General features: G+C 34.9%; 1 protein-coding gene across 2 annotated transcripts in view; it reads right to left on the reverse strand.

Moving 5' to 3' along the window:
• Tenm1 (teneurin transmembrane protein 1) overlaps positions 1-15,273 on the reverse strand; it is a 741,978-nt gene that overhangs the window by 715,588 nt on the left and 11,117 nt on the right. For both annotated transcript variants that reach the window (XM_047535396.1, XM_047535395.1), the window contains exon 2: positions 9,771-9,837. The gene's annotated coding sequence lies outside the window, so the exon portion shown is untranslated. The remainder of the gene's footprint in view (positions 1-9,770; positions 9,838-15,273) is intronic.

Consider the following 15,273-nt stretch of genomic DNA (forward strand, 5'->3'; position numbering starts at 1 on the left):
TTCAAATGTAGCAGGATGTTCAGCTCCCAGGATAATGATTAAGTGAAGATCTCCTTTTTTATTCTGCAGACAAAGCAGATACCATACTTACAGTTTAAGCTCTCGGGGACAAAAATCTTGAAGGAGGCTAAGATTTCCTCAGACTTTATGGAAATAACCTTTGAAAAAGTTTGCATTCCATGTTCCCTCTCTATGGCAATTCTGATTTCTTTTTCCTGGGGTCAGAGTATTCTTGACAGGCTTCCCACTCCCTTGCTATTCTTTAGTAGTACTGTGATTTCCTCACTTCTCTTTCTAATGAATATTTCATCTGTCTGAAGGAATGATCATTGTGTATTTACCAAATGACAAAATGACTTACAAAAATGTACATAACTGAAAATCAACCTTTCTTAGAATTACCAAAGAGTGTTCTTTGAGCTTCTTCCTCTGCCTCCTCAAACTACTGTCAGCAATAAAATGAATAATAACTTCATGTGCTCTTTTGTGATTAAAACTATAATCTTGATGCAAATTAATGCTAATAGATGGTACTCACAGGCTATAGCAAGTAGATGTAACTTGGATCAGGGTTTGTACATAAGCACATCTTTAATTTTATGTTCATACGTGTATGAATATATTAAAACATCAATCTAGGTGCTTTTGAACAAATCAGGGCATAAAATTAAAGAAAATTAAAGTAATTGAAAACTTATCTTATTTATATGAACTTATCACCAAAGGTTTACATCATATACTCTGTATTATTCCCAATCCATTTAACAAGGTGAGCATTTTGCAAACAAAGAACAAAACTGGCCATCTATTACTCACAGTGACAGTCAGCCATGTCACTTAAAGTGCATTAAAGTCCATATGCAGTAGTACAGATGAGTCTGGGACAAAATAGGTAGCTGATGTATTTTCAGAAAACAGCCATTTAAAGTCATATAAGTTGAAAAGTTTCATCTGACATTTGTCAGACTTCCAGTGAAAATAGGATAATATTTGAAGGTCACCAATTCAACAACTATCCTATAGAGAAGACCCTCCCTACTTCAGATTGTGTACTACATGACAAGGGATCACATTTCCCCTTTGTACTTATTTCAGAATTCTTGTCAGTTTTTAATTCTTCTTTGCCCTTTTTTTTTTAAAAGAATACATACTGATTCTCAATTTGCTTTGGAAGTGTGTAAGGCTGAAGAAGTAGTGCTTTCAAATTCATTAAGGTGAGATGGGTGTCTATGAAAAAGTCAGGCTTTGCCTCACCCAAAAGACACATTGCTGTATTCAGATACTCCTAAGGAAGAACTTGTCCTTAGACATATTTTCCAGGAACCGTAAAAGTCATGTCTATTAACTCCAATCCCATTTCATAAATTTCCAATGTTGGGCTTGTTGGTAAACATGGATACATTTCAGATCATAGCTTATCTGTATGCATTTAGCAAAATGCCTATACTTTGTTTTCAGTTTAGTGGTTATTCTCTCTCTCTCTCTCTCTCTGTGTGTGTGTGTGTGTGTGTGTGTGTGTGTGTGTTTGGGCTAGAAGAATAAGTACCAACTGAGCAATGCTTCTATTTTCCTTGAAAAATCAAAACTAAATGTTATAAGAAACTGAATTGAATATACAAGATAGTTTCATTATGAGCCTTGCAGATGGAAGCATATGAATGGCTGTCCTATCCCCAAATTACAATTATGTAATCAGTCTCCAAGATGAGCAGCCTCCAAAGGAAAATGAATGGCACCGTTAAGTATATCTTTTCATGGAAGAATTTGGCAGTGAATGACTGTAATTGACCATCTTACCATATTTCTGCTCACCACATTAAGATGCTACAGCTTCATGGAAATGTGACAAGTGAATTGAAAATTTTAATATGTTATAATATGTACATATATACACACATATGTATACATATATTCACATAAGTATGTACATATATGTATACACATATATGCATACATCTACATACCTGTGTATATATCTGTAAGGATATACTGTGTGTCAGGAAAGATCAATGTACCATTAAAACTGCAACTTAGAAACAAATTTAAGCCTGCCTAATTCTTTTTTCTTAGTTTCCAATTCTACTACTCCTCCAAATTCTAATAGGCCCTTGTTTTATTCCTCATCTCACCACTGAATATAGGTATTTTATCTTTCTGTAAGATATTTTCTATGCCTACTCTCAACCTTAGAGAGTAACTTGTTACTTTGATGAAATATCTGACCACTACTTAAGTAGGCCAGGAAGGAAGGAAAAATGGAAGGAAGGAGAAAGAACAGAAACAAAATGAAACTAGGAAAAAAGAAAATAAATGCAATCTGTATGGTACTCTCTTACTCTCCCCTACTTAATAGCAATGGATATTCTTCCATATTTTGATTTTTATTTTTGGAAAAATAGAGAAAGTTGGGTCATAGGAATGTTCACGGAAAATTTTAAAATGAACATGTTTTAGATTCACTGATCTATACTATAAAAATGATGACTGTCAGCTCTAAGCAAATTTAACACCCAGAAATCCTTATAGGATTGACTGCAAACATACTGAAAGTCTCTATATTAAAAGTTAATCTAACTACATTTGGACCTATATCTTGACTATTTTTGGTTTTGCATGAAGAGGAGTCAATGATCAAACTGAAACAAGTAGATAAACCTATTAAATTAAAAACAAACTCTAAAGCCTAATTATTTTCAAGTTCTCTTATTTAAATGTTCCATAGGTTCTCCAAACTTAACAGGCATACTATGGAACTATTATCCTACTTTTCCCCACACCCATAATTTCACTTCTTGAATGTGAAAGGCACCAAGGAAGATAAATAGGGGTGGGGTGGGAGTAGGAGAAGCTGGCACAAAAGTATAGGGTCAAGTTGTCCAGAAGGCTGCCCAAAATCTGATCACAAATCTTTTTTTCTTTTTTCTTTTTCTTTGTTCTTTTTAGATATACATGACAGTAGAGTGTATTTTGGCATATTATACATATATGAAGTATAACTTATTCTAATTAAGATTCTATTATTGTGGTTGTACATGATGCATAGATACCCTGATCATGTGTTTAAAGATTTCTTTAGCTACCCTGCCCTTGTTAGGGGGATGAACATTTTTGTACAACTCAGTCTAAATTTACTCTTAGTAATGCTGAATTGTATCACCATCTATCTAGTTTTCCAAAACAAGAAACATTTCCCTTGATAACTATATCTCATAATTGATCCATGCCTGTCACTCTAAATAGTTAACACATCTAAAATCATCTGGTCCTCAAACTGTAATCCTTGAACCAGTCGTATCAGCATTCCCTGGGAACTTGTTAGAAATGCAAATTCTTGGGCCCCACCCCAGATCAACTGAAACAGAAAGTCAGATGTAGAATATAACAATTTATGTCTCAACACGCCCTCCAAGTAATTCTGATACAACAGTCAAGTTTGAGAACCACTAATTAAATCTATTCTTTTATCATTATTCCCATTGCTAATTGCTTTCTGGGTCTTATCTTTCATGTGGCCCATAGCAATAATCTTCTGATTGGTTTCTATTCTTCAGTCTTGACTCTTCCAATCCATTCTCCACACTACCACCAGGGTGAACTCTCTTTGTCACAAAAGTGATTATTAAAATCCTTCCCTAGTTCCTCCTTTCCCATAGCAGTGGCTTTTAGACTGTGTTCCTAGAAAGACTTGTTTCAGTGGTTGCCCTTTGACAAGACAAAAAAGGCAATACACCAAACTTCAAATTTCACAAGTGACACTAAAAAACCACTGGCCAGGGTGGAGAGAAGAATAGAAGTTCATTGATTAGATAAAGGGGAATGAAGGGAAGGGAGGGAGATGGGAATATAAAAGACAGTGGAATGAATTGAACATAACTTTCCTATGTTCATACATGAATACACGACCAGTGAATCTCCACATCATGTACAACCACAGGAATGGGATTCTAGTTAGAATAAGTTACACTCCAGTATGTATAATATGTCAAAGTATACTCTAATGCCATGCATATCTAAAAAGAACAAATAGAAAGAAAAAAAACCACTAGCCAATAGGAAAAAGGAAATACTGCTTAGTAGTACACAAGACATACAAGTCCTTATACATGATCCTCAGCATACCTCTCTCTTCTCATGCCTACCTTCCACTCATGCTCAGTCTGAATAAAATGATATGCAATTCCTCTAAGACACTAGGCTATTTGATATCTGTGGCATGGCTTCTATTCCATAGAACATCTTCCCATCCCTATCATTTGTTTATCTGATAATATCAAATTACCATTCTCTACTTCCCTCCAGTCCACCTTACAGTCCTTGCTCTAGTAGTACCAGCATTACCTCCTCCATGAAGCCCTTATGATACCTGCTTTTCATTCCCCAACCAAAAAACATTGATTGACTCCCTTGTACCATTACTATAGCAATAACAGTAGTGGGAGTAATAGATAATACTCATTGAGCACGTACTATATTCTATGGCAGCCATTATGCAAATTTCCTTATGTGTCATGTATATGCCATTTGAAACCTTACAACACTATGATGTATCATGTATAATATTTATCTTCATGTTAGAGGTGGAGAGACAGAGGTTTAACTATCTTACTTATTCTACTTGCCCAAGTTGTATAGCCAATATGCAGCAGAATTAGATCTCCTCAGGTACTTAACCCCCAAAGCATATGCACTTAATTTCTATACCTCTATAGGATCAGACTGGTAACACATGAGTCATGAAAGCATGGAATAAGATAATAGGGAGTGGCAGGTACTATGGAATTAAAAAGGACACACTTAAGCTGTAAGCATTTTTTTAAGGAAGGAGAGAGTGGAAGGGAGGAAAGAGAAGGAATAATCCTGAGTTATAAACAAAACATTTCTTTAGACTAGTCCTGAGCAGGCCAATAGCTCGAGATCCCTGTTTCACACTGTATGTAATACCCACTATTTTTCTTGTTATAAAACAAGCCAGGGGGCTGGGGTTGTGGCTCAATGGTAGAGTGCTTGCCTAGCACTCACAAGGCACTGGACTCAATCTCCAGCACCACATAAAAAACTGAATAAAATAAAACACAAGTCAGGGTGATCTCTTACAATAGTGGTACCTGTATCTTTCTCACTGCTGTAGGCACCGCATGAAAGAAAGAAGGAAATTTTTCACTTCTCATCTATGTCCTAGAAATGAAACAAAAGAGATGCGGGGCAAGGAAGAAGGGAAGAAGGGAGGAACACAAATGGACCATAAGAGAGGAAATGAAACCTAAGTACTCTGAAACTGTGAATGGAAGTGAGAGAATTGTCATGTTTTTCAGGGACCTCACAAATGGCTGTAATTATATAGAAGGGCATGTTACATATATCCAGAAAAAAATGGTCATTGGACAGATATTCCAAGATCAGCATAAACCATGCCTTTCAGCTATCCTTCCTGGCTGAAAACTAGACACTTCTCAAATTTTCTATACTGGGTAAACGTCAATTTTTTTTGTACTAGGTAAACTTCCAGTGTACTAATTTTCTATTGCTATTGTAATAAATTACCATGAATTTGATGACATAATGCATCACAGATTTATATTAGAGTTCTGGAGGTCAGAAGTCTAACATGGGTTTTGATAAGCTAAAAATCAGGATGTCAGCAGGGTAGAATTCCTTCCCAGAGGCTTCAGGGAAAAATCTGTGCCCTTGGCTTTTCAAACTTCTAGAACCTGTCCATATTCCTTGTTCCCCTTCCTTCATCTTTAAAGGTAGTAATGTCAGGTCCAGTTCTTCTCATGCTGCCATCTCTCTGCTTCCCTCTTTTCTGTTTCCTTCTTCCACTTTTAAAGACCCTTGTGATTACATTGGGTCCACCCAGACAGCCAGAATAATCTCCCTATCTTAAGGCCAGCTGATTAGTAACTTTAATTCCATATGCAATATTACTCTTTACCAAGTGATACTATACATTCACAAGTTCCTGAGATTATTACATAAAAACCTTTAAAGTGGCCATTCTGCCTACCATAACCAATGATACCTATACATTTTTTGAGCAGGGGGTTATTTTAGATTACATATATCATTGAACTACCAAGTAGGTTTTGATATATGAATTTTTCTCATTTACTTTTTTTCCTACCTGTGGTACTGGAGATGGAATCCAGGGACTCATGTACACTAGGCAAGCACTCTAACACTGAACTATATCACCAGCCCTGAATATTTTCATTTAGAAAAGTAAATGCCATGAGCAAATTAATTCACATGACTGCACACCTACAACACTGATTATTTTATTTCTCTGTGTATAGGTCAATCTTCAACTTTCTACCATGAGCTTTGGAATGAGGACCATGTCCCCTAATAGGTTTTCCTTCCCTACACCTAGCACCATGTGTGGCACCTTGTAGAGACACAATGTAGAGACACAATGTTTGCACAGTAATAAATACATGAACACTGCTTCATCTGGAAAAGAACATTTGTCAAGTTATATTTGTACCTTATTTAAAAGCTGTAGAGATTTCAAAAAATGAACCTAAGGTTTTAAAAGGGGGGAATCTCAACATACACTATTTTAAAAATTCACTTAAAATAGATATCAGAGTCATTTTTTAATTTTCAAATTGGATCACTCATCAATGGAATATGAAGCAAAAGAAAGGGAACTGCTCCTCAAAACCACATGAATTTTTACTTATATTTCATATTAAATCAATAAGGTGAAAGTCACTTCCAAAATATTATGATTCATGAACTTCATTACCACTCCCTCTTTTGGTTTGATCAGCATAGCCATCTTTATATAGTGCTAGAATTGTTGATATTTTATTGCATTGTCACATCTCATTAGTATGTATTAAATGCTATTATTTATGGCCACTATTTAATCTGATGTGAGACAGAAAAAATTATTGAAAGCTTGGCACCTCAGCAATAGGCATTTATGGGGATGAAGGACTGACTAGAAAGAGTCAATGGTCCTTTATCTGCCCCTCAGATCATTAACTCCAAGTGGTTACTTGCTCCCAGGCACTGTCCTGCGCCCAGGTTGTTATTGCTGTGATATGTAGATAAAGGAGAATATATTTTAAATGCTTTAATACAAACTCAATGCTCATGAAGGGTGCCAGATTGAAAGTACTGGGTTGTGCACTTGGCTAGTTCCAAGGTACCAAGAGATGCTTAACCTTGAATGACCACTTTGCAAGAGGGTGGAAACATATAGTTTACTGAACATTAAGAGATGACAGTAGAGCAGCATGGCAGTATCTCCCGGTTAAGTATTTTTATCAAGGAAGAAAACTTGAAATGACTAGCTAAACTTAGACTTCAATCTAGTTAGTATGATACCAGTACTGGCAATGAGGGGGTGGAAGAGTGAGTGGTAGTAGTGTTAGGATACACAATTGCTTTAAGTCAAAGAAAAATAAATGTCCTTTCACCAACTCAGAAAACCACTGAAATAAGCAGCGATCTTTAAAAGAACTAGTGTGCTTGTTCTAATTTAATAACCAATCTTGATTCCATATCATATGTAGGGAACATTCCTCAAGCTTATCTGATAGCAGTCGCTGACACCATGGTGTAAGTAAGCCAAACAGTCTGGAAAGAGAAACCGAGGTAATGGTAAAGACTCGCCATGGAATGAAGGTCTTTGCAGCTGTTGAGGCTGAGCTGGGAGCTGAGGGGAGGCCTCACCCTGTCAAGCATCCCAGCAAGTTGTGATGTGAACTCACCCGCGCTGCCTTGCCTCATGCTGTGTGCAGGAGCTTGCCATCCCCCGGGTCCTTGTCTCAGACCTGTTGCTGGGCAGAATTGCTTAGGCATGCTTGGTTTACACTACCTGGACCCTTGACGTATAGTTCACCTATAGGCTGACTCTGTTATACTTTAACAAGTGTGTTAACCTGATTGGATAATGTGCCTATATAGGTCCTGTGCAACCCTAAATAAAATTAGATCCGTGCCTTCACAGCTCCATCTCCAACGCTTGAGTAAGCACGCACTGGGTAAGGCTAGGTAGGGTAGGAGTCATTCGTCCTCACCCTCAGCGAACCCCCTCTCCGAACATCTACAATCACATACCTGAGAAAAGTCCTTAATTTTCTAAAAAAAACATAGAATGTTTGAGTAGGAAGAAAATTGGAACTATCCAACCCAAAATTTTAGTGTATATATGAGAAAACTAAGTCTCAGAGAGGAGAAGTGTGCCGAGGGAGTAACATATTACTAATATAAGACTGAGAGTAGAGCCTAGGTTTTCTGATTGACAGGCAAGAATTTTTCTACTATGCCATGTTATCTCTAAAAAAGGAAAACTAGCTGCTCTCTGAACCTTTTAAATATTCAGTGCCATTTATTTTTTATAAGTGTGCATTCTTGGGGCCTGTCAGACATTTTCTCCTCCATTCTGTTCTATTCGTTCACATTAGCTAAGAGTTTTCACACATTTAAACTTTCTTAGTTTGAAAAATACCCTACAGTTAGTATCACACAACAGGCAAACTCACAATTCCAAAATTAAGAAAACTATTTTTACAAAAGGCACAATATCTGAAAATCTTGACTACATTCCTCCATCAATTTCTATCATCTTACTTTTTGTTTTGGAGTGATCTGAATTACTGTTTTTTAAAAGATAGTACCTCTGGAAGGAGGGCAAATAGAACTATATGTAGTAAAGTCAAAACTGAGAGATATATTTTAAATTCCTGATACAGACTAATTTGAATTAATTGGAACCCAATTAATGAAACCATTAATGAGGTATTTTTAGTATATTTTTCAAGAGGCAATGCAAAGTCTAAGAATTTTGGTTTTTAAACATACTTCCATTCTTTTGTACTTTAAAGAAATTATCAAGTGATGCCACTTACCAACTTTCCACAAATTCAGGTCATCCTTTGACTTTTTTAATAACTTGGTATGTGAATTCATATTTGATCAATGGTGCATAGTACTGCCAAATATAGGGACCAAAGAGTGAAAAAAATCAATGTTTTCTATTCCCTAGTTACAACCAATTAAATATTAACAAATATTCTTAATAAGAATTTAGACCAATGAGGGAGATTCTACATCTTGATACATTTTCTTACATCCTATGCCTAACAGAAGTATGAGAGTAGAAGTAAACACATTTCCAGTACTCCAGTTGAATTCTATCTGCACTGGCACATTTATCAAAAGATAAGGCACAGCACCTTTTGCCTGATAGTTGCTCAATAAATACTTATTGGGTATATGAAGGGATAGATAAAAGAATGGAAGGATAAATAAGTTAATACAAAACCTGTGTCAATACCAATATTTTACTTGTGACATTCCTAAAGAATCAAAGGTACCAATTTCATTGGTAAATTTTCTGAGTGGAAACATTTGTTCCATTGATATGGAAAAATGCCATATTTATTTGTAGTCAGTGAAAACTACTAAATAATTTTGCAAACATCCTCACTAGCCATTGTTATTCTTACACACTCTGAAGATCGTTCCATTAGCCAAGGAGTGTCCTGGTTTTAGTAGCTGTACGTGAAAAAGGTCATGTAATTATTCAAACGTGTAGAACAGCCTGCATATCTGGTTTTGCAAAGACAATTAAGGGGTATAGGCACAAGCTTATCTATAAAATGTACGAACAGATGTCAAGAAGTTTAAAACAATGCATTTCATTTACATAAAACTCAGGAAATATAAGAGAATATCAGTGGAATATTCCATTCTTTCTACATTATATAGCTCTATGTTCAAGTTCCAAAGTAAATTTCAGTGCAGAATGTACATACCTTGATAGATCCAGAAGTTAAGGTAATCAAAAAGGAGACAGCTGAATAAAGGTCACCCTTGTAGTTCCTGTAAACAAATTAAGCCAAATTATCCTTCAAGCATATGTACAAACAAGTCCAGAGTAAACCTTACACAAGAGAAAAGAGGAAATATATGTAGCATGGGTGTGAGAGATTGGTGTAGTGACTATACAACAAATTCATTTTGTAATTCATAAGGGATGAAGAGTTGGCTTTTTAAAAAGTTCTGCTTGTAAATACAAACAATTATATTTCCTTTTTTTGCAGGTGAATAAAACCCAGGGCCTCAGGTGTGCTAAGTAAGCACCTACCACTGAACCACATTCCCACTTTCAAAGATTTTCTTATTCGTAACACAGTATGACTCAAAGAGTATGGAACTCCCACCCACTCCACATTCTCCCAACAAAACACTATACAGTTTTCACTCAACATACCACTCATTTTGAGATGAAATGCCCATGATTTTAAGACGTTTACAGCAATATAAAGTATGCTAATATAAAGTATGCTAATTGTAATTTCTTACATTAATATAGTCCTTTAGGGCTGGGGCTGTAGCTCAGTGGTAGAGTGCTTGCCTAGCATGTATGAGGCACTGGGTTCCATCATTAGCACCACATTAAAATAAACATATAAAGTAAAGGAATGCTGTTCATCTACAACATTTAAAAAAATAGTCCTTTATAGTTTACAGAAAGCATTCATATATATTTCTTTTATTTCTCAAAACAACTCTTATACAATTAGAAAACTAAGACCCAGAAATGTTAAATGGCTTACACAAAGTCACATATATTGTTAGTTGACAGAGCCAGGATTAAGATTCATATCTTCTCACTTTCAATTCATTCCTTTTTCCAATAGATCACATGACATCTTTTATTTAACAGTTATAAAAATGACTGTAAAATATGTTTCCCATGTGTCATTCTTGGTACTGAGGCAGGAGTTGTGCTATTATATGATGATCCCCACTAACTTACTCTACCTAAGAGATAAACTTCATCCTGTAATTTTTATAGTGCCCGTACAAAGTTACAGGGTATTTTAACATGCAAACTTTAAAAAATCTTTCATCAATAATGTAAAATTGGTACAATATTTATGGAGGTTAACTTGTGAACAGGGACCAAACCTTTAAAATATGTACTTCCTTTGACCTAGTTATTTTGTATTCATACATTTATTAAGGAATCATCAGAGATGTAAACAAATGTGTGTATAAGAATTTCTCATGATTTTTAATAATAATCAACATTGAAAATTGCCCAAATATCCAATAAGTGAAATTTGATTAAACAGATCAAGCAACAGCCACATGATGACTTACTAAGCAGTCCTTAAATATGACATGGGAACAGTTAAGGGAAGTTAATAATCACTTCATATAATTTCTACCCATAGCTTTCATTTGCTGCTCCTAAACTATGCTTTGAAAGTGTTAAGGGAGAAGACTATAATTTTTTCTTTATATTTGTGGTTGTTGTTTTCAATTCTGTCTCTACTCTCCACATATGTACATATATAATATATCTTATGTTGACATAAAGATGTTCACAAAATATTGATAAATAGAAAAGTACATTATAAAGTGAGTCCAGTGTAGAAAAATATTATGTATGTAAAATTTATGATTCTCTTTTTTCTGTGTATCTATATTTTTTTAACTTTTCTAAAATGAACATATATTACCCATATATAAAATAAGTTATGTGTTTTGGATTCTTTGAAATTCCATTTGGAAGAGGCAGTGTAGTGAATTAAAGCTAAAGAAAAAAGAAAAAGACAATTTTAAACTTTAACATTCTAATATTGTGTGATTGGCACTTAATTAACCTTGTGGCCCCAATTTATCAATCAAGTAATCCCCAAACCTATTATTTTTACCTATGAAGAAAAATGTAGTAGTGAGAACAAACAATTTAATTTTTCTACCAGCAAAATGAGGCAGAAGAAAACATTTAAATAATTCTTTTCAAAAATGAAGGTCAATAACATCATTGTCACCTTTGACAATGATCACCAAGGTGATCTTATAATTATGAGTATCATATTATTACTAATGATCTCCAGATCCAATGCACTATATATAAATCATTCATAATAGACTGAAGTGGTGCTCTTGATTAGTTGCAATCTAATTGCCCGATGTTCATTTTTCATCACTGTTAATGTTGCTCAAAAAAGACATAGTTCTGCTCAAGCGTTGATGTCATTCCATAATTGTGCTCAGTTAGAATATTTCAAGGGAAGACTTTTCAGAATTTACTTACATCCAGACTAGAAAAACATTTCTGGCTCTTGTGCTGCATATACCAGAGCAAGTCTGTAGAAATTGGCATCATATCCATCAGGCTGATTCTGCAAGGAGGCTAGCAAAAGATGCTTTAAAAAATAAACTGCCCGATATGTAGCATTTCGCCTTGGTGAGATACTCAGAGGTCTGGGAAGCAAAAGGGCTTTAAAAAGATATAACTCTTTTCTGCTTGCTTTTCAATTGGCTTCAACCTGAAGCCTTTAGGAGTATTTCACCCTATTTATAATTAGAAAAGGCTAGTTCACAGGTTGATCTGTATCAGATACCCCAGGTTACTTCCCATCAGTTACCAGTTCTCAACCTGTACCAATTCTCCCACTTTTATCTTTCTATTCCACTCAAGAGTTCATTTCCAAAAAAGGAACTGTCGACAGTCTTAATATAGCATGTGGACTAACTACCCTTTAAGAAAAAAATTTTGACAGCACCATCATTGGACTTAACCAAATAATGCATTCCAGAGGCAAAAATAACTGAAGCCACAAATGTTAGAAATGTATCTCACAGAACTGACTAGGTTTTGCTAGATCCTGAAAGCAGAGTCCTAAATCTAAATCTAGATAGCTCCTTAAGAAAGTATCTGGTCCAGGGCTAGGGATGTAGTTCAGTGGTAGAGTGCTTGCCTAGCATGCACAGAGGCCCTGGCTTAAAGAAATATGAGAGATCATTTAGCCCAGACTTTAAATAGTGCCACTGCTGCTTATTTAGTTCTATGTAGAGAATAATCTACTTCCTTCAAAACGAAAGAAAGTTCTCAGTCTCTTAAAATGATCTATCACTGAAGACTGACTATGCGGTCAAAATGTATAAATTGCAGGTGAGCAGAAGAAAGTCTAAATGTCTTTTTCAAAATGTTGATATAAAATATATATATTTGTGTGTGTGAATATGCATACATATGTAAATATGTATATGTAAGGATAGCGATCATTCTTAAATGGATTTTAAAAGTGTAATTATTGGCTTAGGAAATAGGAAAATTCTTACCTGTTTTTCAATAACTACTCAATTATATACTAATTATAACACGTATGTTAACACTCTCTATTTTCAGGGGACTTTGGGCTGCATGTAGGTCACACATTATTTTGCTAATGACTATATCTTTACATATTGCTACACATGCTTTGAAACCCCTAATGCTGTTTTTCTAATGGGGCATTTACTCAAATACCTTGTAGAAAATAATTGTGTTAACAATGAGGCAGTTTCCCCATTACAATTATCAGTGCTTTTAAACAATTAATGCTGCAACACTCTGTATTGTCACTTTCTTCTTCAGAGCCTAAAGAACTTCTAGGTTTATATTATTGGCTGTAGCTTCTCTTCTTTCTGGCAATATGGGCATTTCTAATGATGAGACCTGCCAAAAGTTGTCAATGCTATTTTTCTTCTTTTCCATTAGAGGTGACTGTGGCTGAATAGCTAAGTAATCTATAGTCTAACTTCACTTAATTGTTTTTACTACATGACATGAAGAAATATAGTGAGTAATCACTTCTGTTTTACATGAGGCAAATTGCTAGTGCTTTCCACAGCAATCTGAAGAAGACTTAACATGCCTAATCTCCCTTGAACATACTGTTCAAATCCTGACAGGATAAACTCAGTCCTCTTTGGTTCTCCAGTAAGTGAATACTAGATTGAATTGGTGGATCTCAATTAATTCCCTATCTATGGACATCTTCCAAAGCAAAGTAGTTAGAGAACAATTGGTACAATCAGAATCGGTGTATTCCTCTCCCTCCAGGACCTTTTCTCAAAGAGAATGGGTATATTCTTGTCACTGAAACCTCACTTCTGCTGTGATGTTTATTATTTTGCTTTTTGTTTCCTCTTTGTTTGCCTTGTAAGTATACACTGTGTGATAATGAAAGTTATATAATCTTATAGAAAATCTGGAAAATACAGGAAGTATCAAGGAAAGAAATAACCTACTATCCATCTTCCCCAGAGACCATTTCATTTTTAGCACTTCTACACATTTTCCAGTCTTCTTTTCTTTTTTACATATTGAGTATACACAATTTTCTATCCACCTTTATCATTTGATAGTAAATCATAAACATTTTCTTCTTTTCATAAAATATTTGTAAACATCATCTCCAATGGCCACAAAAATTGCATTTTCTAAATAGAAATTCCCTTGTTGAACATTTGGGTTCCTTCACTTTTTCTACTGTTAAAAATAATGCTTGGCAAAAATCTTTGTAAATGAAGCTGCTTCTATGTTTGTTCTTTAGGACAAATTGCCAGACATAGAATCAGTGGGTCAACTAGTATGAGCATTTTTTTTCAGTATTTTCTTTTTTAATTAGGATTCATTTTGACATAATTATAAAAGCCTAGAGTATAATTTGCTCTCATTCAGTCCCAGTACTTCACCTTTCCATCTTGTCCTCCTCCCTCCTCCTGTTTCCTTCCCTCTACTACTATGAACATTTGTAAGACTTTTACTGCAAACTACCAAACCTTTACCAACATTTTATCACATCTTTATTATTCATTAATTTGTGCAACCAATATTTATTAACAACCCCCACGTGTCAGGCACTATTCTAGGTGATATGGAAGTATCAACAAAAAGTGCAAAAATTTCATACCCTCATGAAGCTCATATTCTAGAAGAGTTGATAAATTGTAAATAAACAAAACATGGTGTGATACCAGGTAGTAATAAACAGTATGAAGAAAATAAATGCAGTAAATGAAGTAGGACTCATTTCACAGAGTGGTCAGGGTAGGCCTCCATGAAGGAATATTTGATCAATATTTGATGAAAAAAGTGAGGTCAGCATGTAGAAATATTGCAGAAATTCATTTCAGGAAGAAGAAAAAGCATGTGCAAAGGCCACAAGAGAAAAAAATGCATGAAATGTTTAAGGAACAAAATGGAGGGCAATGTGACTAGAAGGTTAAAAAGCAAGGTTAGAGGGAGAGAATTGTAAGACAAGAAGTCCAATAAATAGTCAGTGACTAAATCATGTATGGCAGTTGCCACATAAAATATGTTTTTAGTTTTTTTAATTGCATTTTAATTGTGATAAGAAGTCATCCATTGGAGAGCAAAGAGCAGACAAATCATATGATCTTAATTAAATTTTAAAATTACCCTGGTTACTTGGTAGAAAATATATGAGAGCAAAAAATCAATGTAGAGGC

This window comes from Sciurus carolinensis, chromosome X (assembly GCF_902686445.1).
Source record: "Sciurus carolinensis chromosome X, mSciCar1.2, whole genome shotgun sequence".
NCBI classification, from domain to species: domain Eukaryota; kingdom Metazoa; phylum Chordata; class Mammalia; order Rodentia; family Sciuridae; genus Sciurus; species Sciurus carolinensis.